This window comes from Chelonia mydas, chromosome 5, assembly GCF_015237465.2.
Source record: "Chelonia mydas isolate rCheMyd1 chromosome 5, rCheMyd1.pri.v2, whole genome shotgun sequence".
Taxonomy (NCBI): Eukaryota; Metazoa; Chordata; order Testudines; family Cheloniidae; genus Chelonia; species Chelonia mydas.
In genome coordinates this window covers 55,363,519-55,386,157 of record NC_051245.2, presented here as the reverse complement: position 1 = coordinate 55,386,157, position 22,639 = coordinate 55,363,519, and the positions used below count along the sequence as shown (strand labels likewise).

General features: G+C 39.7%; 1 long non-coding RNA gene across 2 annotated transcripts in view; it reads left to right on the top strand.

Moving 5' to 3' along the window:
* The window catches only part of LOC102944490, a 163,764-nt gene that overhangs the window by 121,303 nt on the left and 19,822 nt on the right, over nucleotides 1-22,639 (top strand). For both annotated transcript variants that reach the window (XR_005226004.2, XR_006290978.1), the window contains exons 5-6: nucleotides 11,128-11,256; nucleotides 12,533-12,615. This is a non-coding gene — a long non-coding RNA (uncharacterized LOC102944490). The remainder of the gene's footprint in view (nucleotides 1-11,127; nucleotides 11,257-12,532; nucleotides 12,616-22,639) is intronic.

Sequence of the window (22,639 nt, the reverse complement as noted above, 5' to 3'; positions counted from 1 at the left end):
GTTACCATCAGTACTGGCTAGTTCTTAATGGATAAGGCACTACTGTTGCTGAAAAAGTAACCTCCAAGTGCCATAAAGAGGTGACTATTTTTCTCTATTTTATTACTGTTGAGTGCATAAAAGCATAGCTTTACATAAAAAAATAAAGATACTCTCTCTTCCCCAAAGAACTTACAAACAACACTCATTCAGGGCACAAATGAAGGTCGTGGCGGATCGGACCCCCTGTTCCAAGGTCCCACCTGATGTACTGGGGTCCCACCTGATATACTGGGGTCCCACTGAGCCTGCCTGTTCCACCAGCCTGGGCTCCCTCACGCTGTCCTGCTATGCCAGGCCCGCAAGCCTCCTCCAGCACATACACAGGTGGGGCCACACCCAGCTGCAAAAGGGCACACAGATACTGAAATAAGCTCTGTTGGGAAGACTCAGCCCAGAGATTGCCCCGCACTCAGGTGTATTTCCCCCCCCTTCCCCCAGGGAGTGTAAACGCAAGATTGTATTGTCTTTTGCTGTACAGAGATCTATACAGTGTAAGCTCATGAAATTCGCTCCCTCCATGTGGTAGAAAATATGCACAACTTTCCCCCGCCCCCCATTATGATTACACAAACTGGTTATAGAATAAACTAAAGAGAAGTTTATTAACTACAAAAGGTAGATTTTAAGTGATTATAAGGATAGCAAACAGAACAAACCTGATTACTGAGCAAATAAAACAAAACATGCAACCTAAACGTAATACATTAAATTAACTGGTTAATAGTAGCAAATTCTCACCCTATATGTCATTTTATGCATGCTGCAGAGTTTCTTGATGGTAAACTGCACTGCTTGCAGCTTAAATTTCCAGGTATTCTTTTCACAGGCCAGACCTTTTTCAGGTGTTTTCTTCCTTCTTGGGTGGGAAGGCAGTGGAGAAGAACCTAGATTAACTCATTCCCCAGCCTTAAATAGGATTTGCATATGGCGGGAATCCTTTGCTTCTCCGTTTGACCCCCAACTCCTCTGGGTGGAAAAACACTAGAAGTCCAAGATGGTGTCCAGTACCAGGTGACATGATCACCTGACTCTGAAGTGTCAAAGCAGCATTCCAGGAAACTTCCCAGGAAAGAGGGAGATTAGCATCTTCAAAGTCCTATTGTCCTTCCAAATGGCCCATCCAGGCTGATTGCATACTGTCTGGTGGGCATTCCCCAAGTGTAAACACAGTTGTAATTGTTACATAGTCAATATTCCTAACTTCAGATACAGAAATGATACATTCATACAAATATGATAATTATATTCAGTAAACATAACCTTTCCAATGATATCTCACATCACCCATCTTGCATAAAATATTTTTAGGTATGCCATATTTATATCATAAGCATATCTCTATGAAGAATATGGGCCATAGGGTCACAAGGATAGTAAACAAACAAAGGGTAGGGAATGGAAGATGTAGGACCAGGGTTGCAGTACAAAGAACACTCAATTGCTCAGCTGAGCTGTACACATTTTGATGATTGCCTTACATTTGTGATGTGTTTTTCTTCCACCCAACTCAGGGGTGCAAGTACATGTGCTCCGTATAAAGAAAAGCAAAAATATACTTTCAGCTTCAAGCTCTTTTTTTTAGATTTAAAGAACAAACAAGAAAGAACAAAAGAAAATCTCCATGAAAGAGCATACAGTGTGTGTCAACTCTGCACTGTACACAAAATTAAAGCAGGGAGAGGGATTTGAAGGGGCAGTATGAACACACACACAAGCAAAAAGCCACTACATACCAAGGTACAGACACCACATCAACTCGTGTGGAGCTTTGTTTAGGTATGCAAGGCAATCCTAAATGCCTATGAATGGAGGAAGCACCAGATATCTGAATCTCTGCAGCTGTATGCTGGACTTAGGGTCAGATTTTCAAAACAGCTCAGCACCAGTCATGTCCCACTGTGATGCTTCTGGCTGGATTTTTAAAAAAGAACATTTGAAAATCTGGTGTCCTATTTTGGGGGCTAATGGTAGCTGAGCTCCATTGAAAATGTGCACCTAGGAGGCTAAAACTTAGCTATGGTGGTAGGATGAAGCTAAAGGAACACCTGCCAATGCCTCATGACAAAAAGTAGATTTTAATTTGCATAAAAGTACACAACTTTGTGTAAATTAAGCTCATGTGCATAAAGCTCTGCTGGACAATGCAAAGGGTTCCCACTTCTCCTCAACCCCCAATTAACAATTTATGTGCCACTCCAGCTCCATCTCTATCTGTTCCCCAACCCCACATCAGTTCATTTTGCACCCATACCATCCCTACATCAATTAATTATATACTTCCCAGCCCACCTCATCAGCCCCACATCAATTTTGAGCTCCCAGCCGCAAATGAATGGTGCACCTCCCTGCCCATCTGTAAATCATGCATTCCAGCCCCCAAATCAATTAGTTTTGGCCTGGGGGACACGTCCAGGGGTTTTTCACCCCCACTCCCAGGCTGGGGGGCAAGTTCCATGGGCTTTTAACTCCCCTCCCCTTTCCCACACCTGGAGTAACATGGAGGAGAACAGGGAAGTGGGGAGGAGCAGAGGTGTGCTGAGCTATTGTTCACAGGAGGGGCTGGGGTAGGAGGGAGTGGAGCTGCCCTGATCTTCTGTGCTTTTTCTGCTTCCTTTCCCCCCTTCTCTACATAAAAACGCCTGGGGGGTTTTGAGGTGAGGAGGGGGATGAGGGAAGATCTCTGGCTGCCACATCTGGTTGGTTGCATTTCCTAAAAGGGAGGGCTTTTTGGAAGACACTCAAATCATTGGCAGTCTCTTCAGATCCCATCAACTGATGGGTTTTTCTCACAAAACTGTAGGCAGATCTGAAAACCCCCTGTCCACGGATAATCAACAGGTGGACCGTGGGCCAAATCCAGACCGCCAGATGCTTTTGAACGGACCCCAAAATCTTTTCATTTACTGATTATCATTATTGTTTTTATTATTATTATTTTCTCTGGAGACTGAGCCTTGACTATACCTTTAACCAAGAAATGTGGACCTTGACAAAAAATAATTGACTACTCCTGCCCTAGTCTGGAGAGTTTGCAGATCTAGGAAGGGGAGAATTATTTCTTGATATTCCCAGCCCTGTAGCTTCAACAATCATGAATTGGGTCCCCCAAAATCATAAGATTGGCTTAAATGTTATCAGATTTTACAAAGGAATAAAGGTTGAGTTCTGTTTATTTGCCTTCAAGTGTCTGAGCCTTTAAAATGCAATCAGGTCACATTTTCAAGTTTTTCTCCACAACCGTGAGGGCTACATTATTTTAAATGAAACTTGAGATTTTTACACAATCCCTTGTCTCCAGGAGCGGGGGCTTTAAGTAAAGAATCAAACATTATCAGACTCATAATAAAATTGTGAAAGTTAGCTATACTGTAGCCACAGAAGCAATTCATTGGGCCAGATCATGGAGTATGGCTAAATTGCAAGTGACTTGTCCTCCCCTAATCCTGCAGTAGCTCTGTGTAGGGCTGTATAGCTTACCATGCTGCAATACCCCCAAGCGGCCAAAATGAATCCGAGGACCAGTGTGGTACAGGCGCATCTGGACCTCACCCCCTTTCATCTATAATGCCTGTTTTCTCTGCTATACAGACCACACTGTGGGAATGTAAGAGCTCTTATATGGGCTCTTGACCATGGGAGGATCACCCTTACATTAGGTACCAAATTACAAAAACAGCAATGTGTAAAGCGACCACATGGCACATGAGAATCTGGCTCATTTAGTTTTCAATGCAGTACAGACTCCAGAAAAGCTGGGGAATATGTACCTCTCATGCCACACAGACCTGACACCTCTTTTCTCGGCTCAAGAAACAAAAACTCCATTCCTGTTGTGCATTTCTGGCAAAACCACTGATGTCGCATGACGGCACAGGAAAATAATTTTTAAATGTGATCCAGTGAAACAACTTTTTTCCCCCTGAGGCAGAGAGAGAATAAGCTAGGAAACAGATTTGAAATAGTTACCAATTTCTTAAGAAAAAGAAAGAAAGGAAAAAAAAACATTCACTCCCCTTTGCCATCAAAACAGACACAACATTTATTTTATTAGGTCCCAGCCCCGCAGTTGCTAGCCACTGGGTGGATTGCTGAAGCCCTGTGAAGCACCACTGAAGATTAGGCTCACTGAAGTTCATCACTTAAGCTCAGGTTTCAGAGTAGCAGCTGTGTTAGTCTGTATTAGCAAAAAGAAAAGGAGGACTTGTGGCACCTTAGTCTCTAAGGTGCCACAAGTCCTCCTTTTCTTTTCACTTAAGCTCAGGCTCACTAGTCTTTCTGTGTGGATCACAATGTAGCATCAGACCTTAATTGGGTTTGTGATGAGCTCCAGCCTGCATAAAAAGAGGAAAAAATGACAGAATTTAGCAAGATAATTTACTATTTTAATTTACTATCACATATTCAAGGGCAATATTATTTTTTACATTTGTGTAACAAAAGTTCTTTCAAAATACTGTAGTCTTAACATACAAAGTAACTACAAAGATCAGAAACCTGGTGCTGCAGAACATTGACCTACAGTGATGCTGCTACAGTGGTATCCCACTACTATACTGCTTAGATCAGAGGATTCTGACTTCTTCAGAAAAACATAATATAGATTATGTAAAGAAAACGTGCCAGCGTTTAAAAAGCTGCTACCTGTAGAAAAGCAAAATGCTCAACTTTTCCAGATAATTCTGCCTGTCCGTTAATCATGAACATTGGACATTGAGCAGCCAAACTGAAATTTTCATTGGAAAGCAAGATTAAAATTTGGAAAGCATTTTAAAAAACAAACAAACATGTAATTTTCAGAATTCATAAAGAAATAAAAGTATATGGTTTTCCAACAGTGCCTTTAAATACTGAAGAAATAGGACTGGTATCCTTGAAAATATTTAAGTAGGGTGTTGAAATCGCATAGCTTCTTTCTTCATTTGCTTACTCTTTCTTACCCCTACTGTCATCAGGGGAAATGATATGGGGTGAAATAGAAAGCCTGATTCTGATCTCCTTTTGCTATTTTTCTTGTGTCTCATACCTGTACCCACATGGGCCTTGGCAAGTTAGGAGGTTTGTCCCAGATGCCAGACACAATGTTGTTTGTCTCATGGACAAAAAAAGAAAATGTAGAAAGCGTGTGTGTGTGTGTGAATCTGGGAGCATTGGAGATGGCTTCAGAAGAAAGGAAATTACTTATTTTATGTAGGAAATATTTTTCTTGTCACTGTTGTCAGTTCAGAGAAGCACCTTCAAAAAGTCAGATTACCAATAGTAGAGAGGAAAATATCCCTACAGACTATGGATACCCTACATCCCACTGTGTTTGGAGACGTCTGATTTGTCACAAACCATCTCTCTATTTTGTCTGTGGTGGATGAATCTCCACCACCCCTGCACTGCTTCAGCAACAGCAGTGGGAGCAGAGGGTATTTCATGGCAGGATGGCCGAGAGCACGGAGGGGGTTAGATGTATGTTTGAATGAGGGTTGGCTGGGGTAGGGAGAGAGGCTGTGCCCATGAAATTCTGCATTCCTACAAAGCCCCATAAGGTTAATTCAAGCTGGAGTGTAGCTAGCTTGTTGAGGGCCCACACTGGCCCTTGCAGCTCTTGAAAACAGGAGGCACAAATTGTGTCCCTCTGGTCATGTGCAGGCACCTGCATCAGCACAGGGATGAATCTGGCCTAGAGAGTCTGATCAGCTGCTTTATGGTCAAGATGTGTGGAGGGCCAGAAGAGGCTGAGGACTTCCCTTTTCACCTACAGAGGCACTCAGATACTACAAAGGCACTTAGAGATGTGGGCTATATAAGAACCTAGATAACTTGATCATAGCCTCTCTATCTCCGCCCTGCCTGTCCCCCCTTCAGTCTGTGGAGGCAGCTGTAACCCTTGGATTACACTAGCACAAACTGAGCCTCTTGTATGAGGACGAGAGAAGGGACTAGAAGGGGAAGAAGCTCAGTCAGAGCCCACTACAATAGGAGGGGTTGAATGGATCCAAAAAAACCTTTGTGACAAACGTCATTTTAATTTCCTGTGGATGACAAGTGGGAATTTTGGATCTGATAGTTCCCCATTCTTGATGGCTGACCAGCTGTCAAGTGGGGATATGGCTGGGCAGCCACAGAGCAGCCCTCTGGCTGCTGCTGAAAAGTATCTCAACTCCAAATCTGATTTGCATGGATTATACCCAAACCTATAAACTGACCCAGGTTTACTCAAAAATTGGCCCAGGCTTACTCAAAATTCAGCCCAGCTTCACTGAAAGGTTCACAATCCTTGGCAGAGTTTTGAGAACCCTGACCCAAATTTCAAGTTTCTAATGACACATAATAAATTTCACTTGGTTTGGGGTTTCATTATAAAATTTTTGCATAGCTTTATGTATCTGCTTGTTGTGTTGGCTGCCTCAAATCCGTCTAAGCTGTCATCATATTACGATTACTTACAGGAATTACTGAAATTACGTAAATGTACTTTACTCTTCAAATATTTCCTTTAGAAATTATCTTCTACTGTACTTATGCAAAACTTGTAAACAGGCCTGTACACCATAAAAGAAAAAATATATATACACTGAACACACAGGAAAACCAAAAGCAACTCTAGGCAAATAAAAAGTTGTCCATTTCTAGAAATAAAATACATTTCTCTCTCTCTCTTGTTCTCCCATCCTCCACCAAATCTTCAGTTCCTGGAAGCCATTTGAAACAGGAAATTATAGGAAGATAGGCACTTCATATTCTGATTTGTATAGATACTGTATCACATTCACAAACTACATTATGTTCACCGATAGCACTTCTAATCCTACAGCATATGTTCAAAGTTCGGTGTTTCGTTGGACTATATAAGGCTGATAATTCTGAGCTGGTGAGCACCCAGATATCTTGGCAATGGAGACTGCACACAGACAGGTAGATTAGTGTAGAATACCTTAGATTTCAAACATTTTTCCTGCTTATCTGGAGTTATCTTCCAGTATCTCTATCTTGAAAAATTAAATACCTGGTCCTGTAGTGAATAAATTACATATTATTTTCTTCCTTTGGGATAATAAAATAATCCTCCACTTAAAATACATTAAACAGTTTATCTCACACTGCAGTTTACTACAAAACCCAAATGCAGTTATGGATAACTGTTCACAATATCAATTTTTTAATTTTGTATGACCCAATCCTGCAGCCCCATGTGAACAAGGACTTCAGGATCAGACCTGGATCATTTAATAAACATGAACACTAGAAATTTAGGCATAAAGAAAATCCATGGAATCCTATAGAATTAGGATTGTATCAGAGATTTTGCTGAAGTCACCAGAAGTTAAGTTTTTTATTTGAAAAGAAAAATAAAGTTTTTATTCTTCTGGTAGAAAAGTTAACCTTCACAGTGTAAACTGATACAGTGCCATCTTATTGACTCTCCTGTCTATATTGAGGCTATAACAACACCAGGAGAGGTGTGAACTTTCACATTCATTTTAACGGAATGTTAACTTTGAATCTTAATAATGGCCTCCTAAATGTCAGCACTGTTAATTACACTTTGCAAATCCTGTCTGCCCCCTCCAAGGATTAGAACCTCAACTAGATGATAGCTGAGTTGAGAAGATCATTACTGTCTTATGTTGGAGACAGTTACTTGACATTGTGTTATCTTAGATATAGTTACCAAATGTATTTATATTACGAACAGTACATGCATCTAGCATATCTTGTACAGAAACAATATATATATTTTGAGTAAATAAAAATAAACAGACACTTTGCTGGGGAATGACCTGGCAGATACATCCAGTGCAATTAGATATACCTTGCATGTTTCATTTATCTGAGGGTGATCTAGCATATCACATGCATTTTTCCAGCAGCAGCAATAGTATAGGAAGATAAAATAGAACTTGGAAGATGTAATTTCCATGTTTCTTTTGATGATGAGTGGAAAACCAAACAAACTAAAAAGCTATAAAAGTCACAATCAATTAAATTTTTAAAAATTGAGTATAATGTTTTGTATTTTCTCTCTGTTTTACAGGCAAACTATCTAAATTGATACAAAAGTTCTTAACTTCCCCATCTGAATAGGCCAAATTGAATTGTTGTTATCACATCACAAATTACAAGACTGTAACTACTGGTTGGAAAACAAGGCCACCATTATACATAGTAATAACAGTAACCAGGTGGGAGAGGAAGGGCAGGATGTCATTGTCAAGTTCTAATCTCACTGTTTTCCATGCAACCCTTCAAAACCCAAACCATCACCTCAGAGACAGCAATGTTACTTAGGGTATGTCTACACTGCAATTAAAAACCCACGGCTAGCCCATGTCAGCTTACTTAGGCTCACAAGGTCCAGGCTCTGGGGCTGTTTAATTGCAGTATCGATGTCTGGGCTTGAGCTGGAGCCCAGGCTCTAGGACTCTGCAAGATGGGAGGGTCCCAGACCTCCAGCTGCAGCCTGAGCCCAAATGCAATTAAACAGCCCCACAGAATGAGCCCCACGAGCCTGAGTCAGCTGGCAGAGGCCAGCCACAGATATCTAATTACAGTGTAGACATACCCTGCATATATGTCCATACATATGTCTCAGTACAACTACATGCTAGACGCCCCTGCAATGGAACAACCAAGTCCAGAGTGTAGCCCGGTTTAGATCCAGAACAGGCCACTGCAGAGGCATGCCTACAATCCCAAGCCAAGTAATTAGCTGAGTTTTATTTTAGTCGTATCAACGTTGTTCTGTGAAAAACCAGAGGTGTGTTGTATCCTATTTGGGAACAATTGTAGCTGGCAGATGCAGCGCTCCAAACTTGTTGCCACAATTGTCCACCAGGTCACTGATCTGGAAGGCTGAAGAAAAAGGGCTTCCATGAAAGCCATGTGGAATGTACATTACTTGAAAAATGACATAAAAAAACCTTTTGTGCATCCAGAGAAGCAACTGCGATAACTTAGATATCTTTGGTGCCTGTTCTTTTATATCTGATGCCATTCCCTGACCAACTTCCATCATCCTGTATATGGCAAGACTATCTGCACATAAAGGGAAATCTCAGCCAAATGGAAAGGGAGGCCATGGTCACAGAAACCTCAAACTTGTCCACATTGTACCAGCTGACCACATAGTTACCTGTTTTATCTCTGAAACAGACAAATAACTGTATCCCATTATTGGGCCCCAAGCACTTTACTGTTGCCTGGGAAAATAATATTTTCCCTCCTACCAAAAGTTAATGGTCAGGTGCCCAAGTGGTGTCAAGCAATCAAATAAGATCTCCACTGCCCTTCAGTGCAAGTGTTCTAAACTGTCTATCTGCAAACAAGTTATCGTCAAAAATACAATTGTTAACTGCAAGGATCTGTACAGTGCTTAATACAGTATAATAGGAATCTGGTCCTGACTGAGGCTTCTGGTTGCTATTATAATATAAAATAATGAGAAATTATTATAAGACAACATACCTTGTGTTAAAGTAAATGACATTTAAATCACAGGCATTACCTGTTCTGGTTGATGGGTGCTTGTTGATGATGCCTTCCAGGTTTGGTTCCTCATCCTGATCCCATTTGTTTTTTAGTAATGCAATTTGCCTAGACCATGACCACTACCAGAATGGACAGAAATTTCAAGAAAACTATAAGAAGCTGACCAATCTGTGTACCATCATTAGGCGCTCTACATGTGTACAAAGTACTCACTGGAAACCAGCCCCTCCTAAACAGCCAAAGCTGTGTTTATCTTGTCATGTTTGTCTGTTCCAGATATGGGCTGGTCACAGAGCTCGCTTATCCACACCAGATATGTTCATCATAAAATCCTTTAATGGGTGATTGTAAGTCCCTGTGATGTCAGCTCCTGAGTCAGTTTTGAAGTCAGTAGTCTTGCCATGAATATTCAGTTTCACTCTCCAGGCAAGCTCTGTGTCTTCACAAATGATAAATCCCAGAAACAATGGCTCTTGATTTGTCTGTAATATGAGTCAACTCTCTGACTGCTTTGGTGTGTCAAACAGCTGCAAAATGTCCATATTTCATGCATTGATATCACCAGATGTCTCTGGCTGGACATGCATTATCTCTTGGGATATGCCTTTTTTCATGCCTTGTGCATGTAGGCTGGAATTTGTCCCTCTTAGCCTGGGAGTTCTCTCTCCTTGCCTCAGGGGTTTAACAATAATGACTTTAACACTCAAATATCTGTTTATAGCTTCTAAGCTAGTTTTTCAGGTTTTTCAAGTTGCTCCTGCCTTATTTTCTGTTGTTTGACTAATTCTGTCTGCTTTGTTATTTGTATAGCTGTGGCTAGGGTTAAATCTCATTCACTTGTAGCTGCTGTGAAAGATCTTTGTCTGTTAACCCAATAACCAGCCTGTCTCTGATATTTTCATGTTTTGCATTCCCAAAATCACAGTTTTCAGCCAATGTATGTAGCGCTCTTATAAAACATTCAACATTTTCCCCTGGTTCTTGACTTCTCTGGTTACAACATACTCTTTCATAAATCACATTTCTCTGGGGGTATAAAGTGTGCATCAAACATAGCCAGAACCCTTTCATAGTCATCTTTGTGACAGACTTCAGTAAAGTCAAAGGATATAAAGATATGCTCTGCTTGCTTCCCCATAGCATAAATTAATGAAGATATCTGTATATCTCCTGTTTCTTTCTGGCATTTGTTTGCAATGCAAAATCTTGCAAAATGTTGTTTCCAGTCTGTCTATTCTGAAGATTTGCCAAAGCTGGGATGATGAAGTGGTTCTGCAACCTTTGTTGCTGTTTTAATTCTGTTTCTATTCTTAGTTTACTCCTGACACCATGTCATGTTCTTTTGTACCAGATATGGACTGGTCACAGCGCTTTCTTAAACACATTAGATGTATTCATCATAAGCTCATTTAATGCTCTGTGAGGTATTGCAGAGGTTCCTTTAAATAAGATATTTTACACATAGTGTCACCTAGTGGCTGAATGGTATTATACATTTTTGCACGCCATTACACATCTGTTCTTAATTCATGCTGCATTAAAGAGCAGGACTTCAATATGTTGCTTCTATGAAATGTCTCCATGAATGCTCAATATTGTGTCTCCAAGCATCCCATCTGCTGGACTAGAGCAGTGTGGTGGACGTATGCAGACCTATCAGGGAGTTCCAGGTTGTGCTTCTTGCTGCGCACCCACAGCCGCACTCTGAAGAGGAAGACATTGGTACTTGTAGTTCATGTGGGTATTCCCCTAACTAACGCTTATACTCGTAGTTCAAGAGGTAGGAGTTGAACTTTGATTACATAATCAGTTGGGGGGGTGGGGACTTGGTGCCTTCTTTCTGGGATCCAGACCGCATCCAATGAATAAGGACTGTTCCCCCATCAGACCCATTTTAGCTTGTTGACTCATGACTACAGTAAGGGCCTGGCATACTTCCTGCAAAGGGTTGCTGGCCACTTGGGTGTTACAGAAGCTGCAATGCTCCTGATGGCCTTTGTTGGGGGAGGTGCATGGTGTGACATTGGCAAACCAGGCGCCAGCTCATGCCAAGGCCCCTAGGGCTCAACTGAACCTTGACACTAACTGCACTAACTAAATAACTGCAACCAGTCTGGCTCACCTGTGTGCTGGTATGGTTTAAATAAGTATTTGAATAATGAGAATGTATTCAGACTTATGAAATCCTTGTAAGTTGTTGCATGCATTAATCTCACTTATAATATCTGTATCCCATGTTATAAGATAATATTTAAGTGTTTGTGTAATCCACACACCTCCTATGTGTGGTGTTCTGTCCCATCTAGTGGCACTGAGGCGATTTAGAGAGAGAGATTAATGAGTCTGCTCTACAGCCTTAGCTAAGGCCCATATGGCTTTTAGCTCATGCAGTAGAGGCTCATGCACTAAGCTCCAGAGGTCCCAGGTTCAATCCTGCCCATGGATGACCGGGATCTGTTTGTGTAACATTTGCTCAGTAACTGTAAATCACCAGACAGAAGAAAAGCATTAACGAGTCTGAAATACTAGTTTCCAACAGGAGGTGTTATCTTCTGTCCAACAAAGAAGGCCCATCAACACCAGATGAACGACTGTGGAGCATCACAGAACAAAAGACTTTGTTTATTGCTCACTGCTCCTCTCCTACCCCGACCCCGAATCAGAAGATGAGACTTACAAGTGAATTCCTCCCAACAGTTGAATTTGTGACTGGAAGCAGAAGGGGGGAAGGAATAAAACATACTAACAATCAGGGACTGTATCTTTTATGCTGCTTGAACTCTGAGGCGCAAGGATTACTTAGCATAAGCAAAAGATCCCAAGTGCTTGCCCTGGGTTAGCCCTAAAGGACATATAGAGCTTGCTTATTATAGAAGCTTCTATTGCTTTTTGAAACTTAAGATTGGAATTTATTTGTGTGTGTGTGTGTGTGTGTGTGTATATATATATATATATATAATATATATTTACCTGCTTTAACCTTGTAAATAACTCTTTTATTTCATTTTCCTAGCTAATAAACCTTCAGATAGTTTATTATGGAATTGGCTCCAAGGGCTGTCTTTGGTGTGAGATCTAAAGTAGACTTGACCTGGGGTAAGTGACTGGCCCTTTGGGACTGGGAGTAACCTAAATATTGCTGTGATCTTTGGTATAAGGGACGATCTATCACAAAGATTAGCTTACCAGGGTGGCAAGATATATTTGGAGGACCCAAGGGGGTTATATGTGACTCTATGTTAAGGTTATTATATTGCTTGAGGAGTTTACACTTGCTAATTGGTTGGTGACATCTAAGCATAAAACTCAACCAATTTGGGGTTTGCGCCCTGCGTTGTAAAAATCTGCCCTGAGATTTGTACCCATGTTCTTGAGCCACTCCAGGACAGCTTGACCCCTGCATAGTCTTGCAGGAGTTACATACCACAGGACAATTAAGGTTATAGATCTTAACCCCAGTGCTGTTAAAGTTTAAACTTGACATTGAGAGTTTTAAAGGTTAAAGAATAGACACAATGAATGATATAATGGTCTTGAGAGAAAAGACCTTAAACAATTATGTAGGCACTACCCCATAAAAAGGAAACCCCAGTTCAGGACCTGAGAGCTTGGCTCATAAGTTTTGATCAAAGGGAGACTGATGGAGAGAGAGAGGACCCTCTTGCCCCAGATGCTGCAGAGAAGATCACTGCAGTGGAACTGGCCTGATTGCAGCACCTTAGAGCCCAGAAAGAACACAAGCACCAGAAATTAATGGCAGAATTGCGGATCAGGGAAACCAAAGCAAGTGAAGCAGCTGAGGAGAAAGCCCACCAAAGTTGCATGGAACAAATAGCAGCAGTCAAAGTCAACAAGGAAGCTGAGAAAAGGGCAGACAGGAGGCTGATGGTAGATCAAGCAATCTAGCTCAAAAAACTGGAGCAGCAAAAGGTGCTTCCCCAGTCAGTGAGTATAACCCCCACAACACAAGGGTGTAGGAGAAAATCTGCCCAATTTATAAAGAAACTGACTGTATAGAAGAGTTCCTGTCCACCTTTGAGAAATTACATGGGATACATAATAGCCCAATTGAAGTATAAAAATCTCACAATGTTTGACAATATGATTCATGTTGAATATGTACATAAAATGTATAATTTTATGAGAAAATGGATAATGGGGGTGGGGCTGAAAGTGATTATGGAAAACTGTTGCAGATGATACTAAACTGCTCAGGATGGTTAAGACCAAAGCAGACTGTGAAGAACTTCAAAAAGATCTCACAAAACTAAGTGATTGGACAACAAAATGGCAAATGAAATTTAATGTGGATAAATGTAAAGTAATGTACTTTGGAAAAAAATAACCCCAACTATACATACAATATAATGGGGGCTAATTTAGCTACAACTAATCAGGAGAAAGATCTTGGAGTCATCGTGGATAGTTCTCTGAAGACGTCCATGCAGTGTGCAGTGGCAGTCAAAAAAATAAATGGGATGTTAGGAATCATTAAAAAAGGGATAGAGAATAAGATGGAGAATATCTTATTGCCCTTATATAAATCCATGGTACGCTCACATCTTGAATACTGCGTACAGATGTTGTTCCCGTCATCTCAAAAAAGATATACTGGCATTAGAAAAGGTTCAGAAAAGGGCAACTAAAACAATTAGGGGTTTGGAATGGGTCCCATATGAGGAGAGATTAAAGAGCTAGGACTTTTCAGGTTGGAAAAGAGGAGACTAAGGGGGGATATGATAGTGATCTATAAAATCATGAATGGTGTGGAGAAAGTGAATAAGGAAAAGCTATTTACTTGTTCCCATAATATAAGAACTAGGGGCCACCAAATGAAATTAATGGGTAGCAGGTTTAAAACAAATAAAAGGAAGTTCTTCACTCAGCGCACAGTCAACCTGTGGAACTCCTTGCCTGAGGAAGTTTTGAAGGCTAGGACTATAACAGGGTTTAGAAGAGAACTGGATAAATTCATGGAGGTTAAGTCCATTAATGGCTATTAGCCAGGATGGGTAAGGAATGGTGTCCCTAGCCTCTGTTTGTCAGAGGGTGGAGATGGATGGCAGGAGAGAGATCACTTGATCATTGCCGGTTATGTTCGCTCCCTCTGGGACACCTGGCATTGTCCACTGTCTGTAGACAAGATACTGCGCTGGATGGACCTTTGGTCTGACCCAGTATGGCCATTCTTATGTTCTTATGTTTGATCTGATGTCCCAGAAGCAATTGTTATGGGTAGTTACAGATGATGTAAAAAGGCAACCATCTGTGACAAAAAAAACTCCCACAATTTTAGAGGCTGCAGAAATTGCAGATGAACACAGTGAATCAAGGGGACCGCGTGCAATTCCATGTTAAGGCACTTATAGTGCTTGAGGAGCTTACGCTTGCTAATTGGTTGGTGAAATCTAAGTATAGAACTCCCAACCAATTTGAGGTTTGCACCCTGCTTCTTAACAGTCTGCCCTGAGGTTGGTAGTCGTACTCTTGAGCCACTGCAGGACAGCTCGACACATGGTATGCTACATGATGGTAAGTTACAGAAAATTTTCCACTGGTGTTCCACTCCTGCTCTCTGGCCCATACTATTATGAGAGTGGTAGGAATTTCAATCGCTGAGCTCCAGTCAGGCTGCCCACCTGTGTCCCCCAGTGTAGCTCATTAAGCTGCAAGTGGCTGATCTGCTAGTATTCATATTTGCTCATAGGCACTAGCAAAATAGTTCCGATGGGAGGGGCAAAAATAATGGTAATCTATTGGCTCAGATAACCTGGTAATCAAATATTGTTTGTTGTGCTTATAATGCTCTAGGTGCTCCCCAGACATTCAAGAAGGAATGGTCCCTGGTCCTATGTAATCATTGTTTAAGGTCAAATGGACAAGTGTACAAAGTTTATTGCCAAGCATTCAAAATCATGAGTCGGGACCCAAGCCCATAAGATTTCAGCCTGGAAGTCTATGAATCTATTAAATTATTTTAAAAATTATGAGATTTTTTTTTAAATAGTAAATATTTTTTATTTGCTTTCTGGTTTCTGAGCCTTCAGGGTTAACTCAGTGCATGCTTTAAGGATTTTCTCATCAACTAGATGGGCTAGAAACTTCTTCTTTAAATGAAAGCTGAAATTATCCCCTAAACACTTATCGCCAAGAGCTTGGGCTTTGAGAAAAACACCAAATATTGTAAGACTTTTGATAAAATCGTGAGAGTTGGCAACACTGGGAACAACAAATATGAATATTTTATACAAGTCAACCAAATTCACAGCAGGCAGCATAGCAGAAGTGGGTCTTTAAGTGGGACTTAAATGTGATCAGAGTAGAGACTGTGGATGATCTCAGGGAAGTCATATCTTTCATAGTGCATACCTATATTGTTTATTTTTCACTGATGTGACCATAGCCTACCAATTTCAGTTGTATCCAAACATTACACAAATTATTTCATATTCTGCTAGTGACATACTTAGAGGGGGAAATAGCAAAGTGAGCAGATAATATTACTGAGAAATGGAGGATTCTAGAATCAGAGGTTTGGGAGTTCTGTCACTCTGACCTTCGAAAGTATAATCCAATCCAATTTATTTTTTTCATTCAAAAGTATCACAAAGAACTTCCCAGTATATAAAATTAAAGGCAAATATAAGTAACCTATATAGGTTTAGATATCATTGAGGTAGCATCTATATAGGGCAGCAGAGTCGACAGACACAATCAGGGGTACTGGAACAATTTTTATAGTGGGGGTGCTTATGATGGAAACCATGTATTTGGTGTTTGTTATCACTACTTCAAGCCAGAGGGTGTGGCAGCACCCTGAGCACTCTTAGTTCCAGCACCACTAGGCATAATGGTCAAGTTTCAAGGAGGATGATTTCTCATGGGGAAAACTGAGAGGTTCAATACTTCTCATTTGTCACTCTTAATAGTTGTTTCTTTCATTTCTCCCTCACATATAGAATTGACACTGAAGTAGGCTGAAAACTTTGTTTTTTCACAAAGTGTCTAAAAGTTATAAAACCTGTATTCAGCTTCATGAATCTCTAGGGTCATAAACACCTATATCCCTCATTCTTTTCTTTTTTCCTTTTTGTAGTTTGCCGTAAATTGGAAATCTTACCTCCAAGTCACTCGCTATAAGTTTCTCCTGTTTTGTAATTAACACCTAGAACCTGCACTTTTTTGAGGCAAGCAGACAAAAGCCTTGTTTTCTGCAGTCCATTAACAGTCTCTCAGTTTATTATACTCTCCCTCCTATTTGTTTTTAATTGAGACCTATGTTATAATGGGGCCATTGTTGTTAAATGTAGAATATTGCTACATTACCACAGATCAGTTTGCCTGGTTTTCATGTACATTAGTAAATTATGAAAGATCAAATATCTCAGGAAGCTGACACATATTGAATTAATCCTGAAATAACCTTGTATTTACTGTTTCAAGTTCACGGTAGTATGTCAAACCACCACACTTAAAAGGCAGTCCCAAAAGCAAACTACAATGGTGCTTGAGGGTAAAATGATAGATGAGATGTGAGGTAGATGATAGAGGTAAACTCGTGGTTGACTCATCTATTTTTGAATAAAGTGCTAATTGCACTAAGGACTAGAAATTTGAAAAATCCGAATATTGTAAATGCATAACCCTGAATGAGGTGTAATTATATTTACATAGATAACGAGACACTAAATGAAAAAGAAACAACAGATACAAAAAGTTATTCATTTCATCTTTCATAATTATCTGGAAAATATATAAATTAATAGCATTCATCTGAGAAATGCGGTAGCTGTGACAGATGTTATATTTTGAATTAAAAATGTAACGTTCTTGTAATAGTTCCTTGTGCGTTTTACTTTGTTTCATTTTACAAAATAATTTAAGTTCACTTCTGATGTGAGTCCCAGAAAACAAAAGATGACACTCTTTCCCTTTCCATCTACCATAAACTAATCCTTTTACTCTAATGTTCAAGTCATGATAAAACTAAGACCAACATTTTACAAATCTATTTGTAACTTAACCATTTGTAAAAGTGTAAAACAAAAATAGAGCATAAGAAAATTTTAGATATTCAGTGATGTGGTGTTTGGGAGACATATTCTGGAGATCTCATGCAGCCACTAGTCTTCTTCTTAGCATATGCACAATGTGCCTCAGGTGGCACATGACCAGGATGCATCACCGAATTTGGTCCACTGGTTGGATCATTAGCTTTCCTGGCTTGGGCCGGGTACTGATGGGGAATGTGACTTGAACACTGATCCATCTCCCCCCAGCCAGTAGTAAAACATCATTAGAGATTCTATACATTATAGATGATAATTATCTAACATGAAAAGTATTGCAGCTTACACAAGGTAAATTCTATTTTGGGCACATCATTTTGATGGATAAAGATGAATTAATCATTGGACTGGCAGTTGGTGGCCTTTACGCCAGCCTCAGGGTTGATCTCTTCCGGTGGGCTGGGGAGATGTTTGACTGGATGCACCCCTGTAATCATGGGTTCTACGGTCCTACATTTCCTTTGGTTTGGTCCCACCCTCATAATCTCCCTTCTGTGGTAGGGCTTCATAGAGGCAGCTGCACGTCCTGTGTGGGCTCCCCATGGATTGCCAGTCCTGAGCAGTGTTACCACACAGATCTGTTGCAAATGGAGCCTTCCATACTTGCGAGGGTGCGGGCAACAGGTAATTAGTCAGCAGTGTGAGCTAATAACTTTCTGTAATTTGTAAAAAATATAATTGATTATGGCATTTCATCTTAAAAACAGAGTAGTCACTGAACATCTACAATCAGGTTTTCAAATGAAAATTTCACAACTATTTAGCATATGTTGATTTAACCATAGACACATTTTGTCCTCACTGACCTGCTACATCTCCTTTTGAGTCATTAACATCTACTATCTATCACCTTAAAAGTCTCTAAGTCTTGGTGTGGCAGATCTAAAAAACAACTCCAAAGAGACTCATTTTAAAATTGTTCTGTTAGAGGCCACAGTGGAACAGGCCATAGTCTAGCCCCAAATCCAATGGAGTGCATGCCATGGGCCTGGGGGAAGAGAGGGACTTCTGCCATGGAGGCTACCTTTTGTAATGGGGAGAAGAGAACCATAAACACAGGGTCCCCTCCATGCTCAGGTCTAGGGTGTACTATCTCACCCTATTTATTTACTGGATCCAGTTAGTACATATTTCAAATGCTTTTTAGCTATGTATTTCCCTGATGGCCTATGGTATTTCTAAAAGCAGTAACATGGTTACCCAATAATCCACAATGTCATACTGTAAATTATGGAGTTTTCAAATGCATGCTGTTGATACTTTTCTTTAATATACTACCTAAGGGTCTGATCAAACTCCCACTGAAGTCAATGTAATTTAGATCAGGCGCTAAAAGAAATTAACTATCAAAAAACTAAATGATAGTCTTTGCTTCTGTGGACACTATTTTTAAGGTTGCAAAATGGTTTCAATAATAGCCCCATGTTTTCACTTCCTCATAATTTACTGAAGAATTCTCCTTTTGAGATGAAATTTTTCGTGCATAGTTTTGTGCACAGAGACAAAGATTTATTTTTATTTTTAACATGTTTGAAAAAATCGCTTCAAGCTGTTTTTGAATTCTGAGTGTCTGAAAAAAATACAACATTCACCCTGAAAATTGCTTACTTTCCCCCCTACACTTTTGTTCTCTCCTCACCCCCCCCCCGGCATAGTTAACTCAAAACCAGCTACACTTTGAAACTTGAAATGTGGCATGTAAATAGTCCTTATTGAGTAAAACTTCCATGACCAAGCCTGAAAAATAATATGCTTGATGTTAGTTTTTGCAAGTGCATCTTCATCATACCAGGACCTTGATACTAGTTCTTAATGTTAGGCTTGATATGCTGGCAAGAACACACCACTGTCATAATAAGCTGTTGCCATTGATTTTCATGGGTCTGCTCACATGGTTAAAGTTAAGCATATGTGGAAGTGTTTGGAGGATCAGAGCCTTAGGAAACAGGCTGTGTGCTCATTTGCAAGTGCATAGGATTAGTAGTGAATCATCAGTCTCCAGAAGCTCAGGTAGAGCTCCTCCATTGCTGTTATGACAGGATATGAGGAGGTTTAGGCGCTGCAAAGCGTTACTATGCCCAAACAAAATGTGGGTACCTCACACTGCTCTGCATTCCTTTCCCATCCCAACCCCTATCACCATGGAACTACAGCAATTCTTCTGGGTTATGACACTTCCATAACAAAAGAAGTTGAGAAGTAGCCCTGAGGGCTCAGTCTTTGACTTCAGTAGGTTTGCCTGAGCAGGACAGCAGGATTGAGTGCTAAATATTGTTAATTCTATTAACAATTCCATCTTGAGTTCCTGATTTAGCACCATATTAATTTGAGAGGAGACATCTGATATAAAATGGCTCAACTTTTTTCGGAAAAATTAGCAAGAAATTAACAAAGTTATGAACTTTTACATATTGTACAGTACTAGCCAAGTACAGCTGAAAACTTTCACTGAATCTGAGAGTTCTCTCTTTTGGATTGCTACATTGTACAGGTATGCATCTTTCCAGAAATGTACATTTTTTTCAATGATACATAGTAGCTGCTGACTCTTAACTAAGCCAGTGTTCACTTTTTTAAGGAACTCAGTAGGCACTAGTTGACCGGCCAACTGGTCAATGAATATTTTTGCCTTCTTCCCCCGCCCTTTTGCCTTTGCAGTTTTCATTTATTTAAAAACAAAAAAATTCCTTGTGCCTAAAATATTAAATTCAAAAACAAACCCCCAAGATTAATGCAACTTAAAAGAGTGCACTATTAAAATAAGAAAGATCAGGAATTTCCTAAACTTAACATTACCTCAACACAGAGCATACATTAACTTAACATATATAGTATTTTCTATTCCTGGTTTTTCTGATTTTAATATGTAGCTTAATGTAATACTGTTTATATTGCTAAAGATATACTATAAACATACAGGACAGTACAATATGGCTGGACTTATCTTGCTGTGGGAACAACTTTGTATTACCAAACTTTATATGATTGTAAGAGTGCAAACTTAACATTGATTAACACAGCTTTTTGCATTCAATTTAGCTGACATTCAAATTTAAAACCCACCAAGGCAAGAAAATGCTCCCCTATAAGAGTTTCTCCAGGCATGGTATAGTACATAACCAACCTCAGCCCCCTCACAGAACCTTGGCACAATGCAAGGATTTAAAGAACCAGGCCAATTGACCAATACAGTGGCACCTACACATAACAGTGGTTAATTTAATTAACAGTGTCTCTCAGTCTGGACTCCTAGTGTTTCTCTGCATTTCCTTACATTTATGGATTGAATTTACAACCACATGGTTATGTAAATACATTTTTGTGTCTGGACTGAGGACACAAATATGATCCTTGACTACTGTGATGTGTAACTCCACCTTTTTTAATCAGTAGTAATGCATGCTCATTTTTTATGTTGATAAAAACAAGTGCCTATTGATATAAAGCAAGTTTATTTTGTCAGTGCTGTATTGTTGTTCATATTGATTATTTCAGCATTATGCCTTTTTCTTTTCCTTTTGCATTTATAAACCATACTGTTGTGAAAATGTTTATATTTTAATTTAGAAAACAAAATTGAACTACCTTTCTTTTTTACATACCTTTTAGTTGTTGATTCAACTTACACATTCCAGCCAAACAGAAGCTTTCAGATTTTTTTCTGGCTTCCACCTTAAATTACATTCGGGAAGCTCTTTACTAATGGCATTTTTAAACAGAATGATTTGGGGGTATGTTATGGCATTTTTGTAAAAATGGCAGGGGAGACAGTCTACTCTTAAAATCCTGCACATTACAGGGTTTTTTAAAAAAATGTGAATGTTCTATGTGGGAGAACAATGTCCGTTCCAATCACAAACTTTCATCGCCTGTAAAAACAGAATAAAAAATGAAGTTCATGTCATGAAACCACAAAGCAAATTAATGAAATCGTGTCATTTGTATCCAGTCTTGCTGTATCTGCTAAATATTTTCTAACTACTCTAAGGGAAAAAAAAACAGAAGGCAAACTAGCAATAAATGGAAACAATAATGGTCAGCAGCATGTGTTGCATGTTATTTGAATGGAAAGTAATTTATCACTTTTGAAATAAAGGTTGTTTATTCTTGTGTTTCACTGTCTGTAACAATCTTTACAATTTATCTGTGAAAAAAGTGAGAAACTGTACCATTATTAGCATATGAATACTTGACACATCAAATTGGCTGTACAATAACAGAAGGACATTTGCTATTGGTGTATGCACACAGACAAAGCAGCCATTTTGAAAAAAAATGAAATGGTGTGGATGTTTAACCGTTTGTCTGTCTGTCTGGTTTCACACTACTGCTTTGATTAGGGCAGCTTGGAAGCATGAGCTGAAATTCTTAAAATATAAGCACACACATTAAGTACTGGGCAATTGATTATTTCTTTTATATTTTTATTCAGACATGAACCATAGAAAAAATATAAGAAACGGGTTCAGAATAAAAGATTTTGTGTGTGTTTGCGTGTGTGCGCATCCGCACAAGGTGGGGGGAGGGGGCAAAGCCTGCTTGTGTGAAAAGTGTACAGAAATGAAACATTGCCTTCATACAGTTTTATTTCATGGCAACAACATAGTGGGCCTTGGGTCAGATGTGTGAAACTATTTCTCAAAGAAGCTGCATACATAATTGAGGCCCTATGAAGGGTTCTCAGTTGAAGTTGCCAGGCTACATTCATTTCAAAAGCAGAGCCATTTGTTATCAAATTTAAATTAACTCCCTCAGCACTGAACTCCTCATTTAAAGCACAGCTTTTCAAACAGTACTCAAAGTATCTAAGGAAAAGAGAAATTGTGGCTACTAAATGACAATAACATCATTCCCACAAAGAACAGAACTGTTACCCATATTTAGGCCTGCCAAGTAATAGTCTAAACAGATTAATTTCTAAAGGAGCTATTTTGGTGCCTCATTGTCTGTTAGGAAGCACAAAGGTATTCTTTTAAACAAAATCTCTACTATAGCTTGAATATGGAAATAAATCAGTATTTCAGGTTTTTCCTGCTATAATCCGTAAGGTG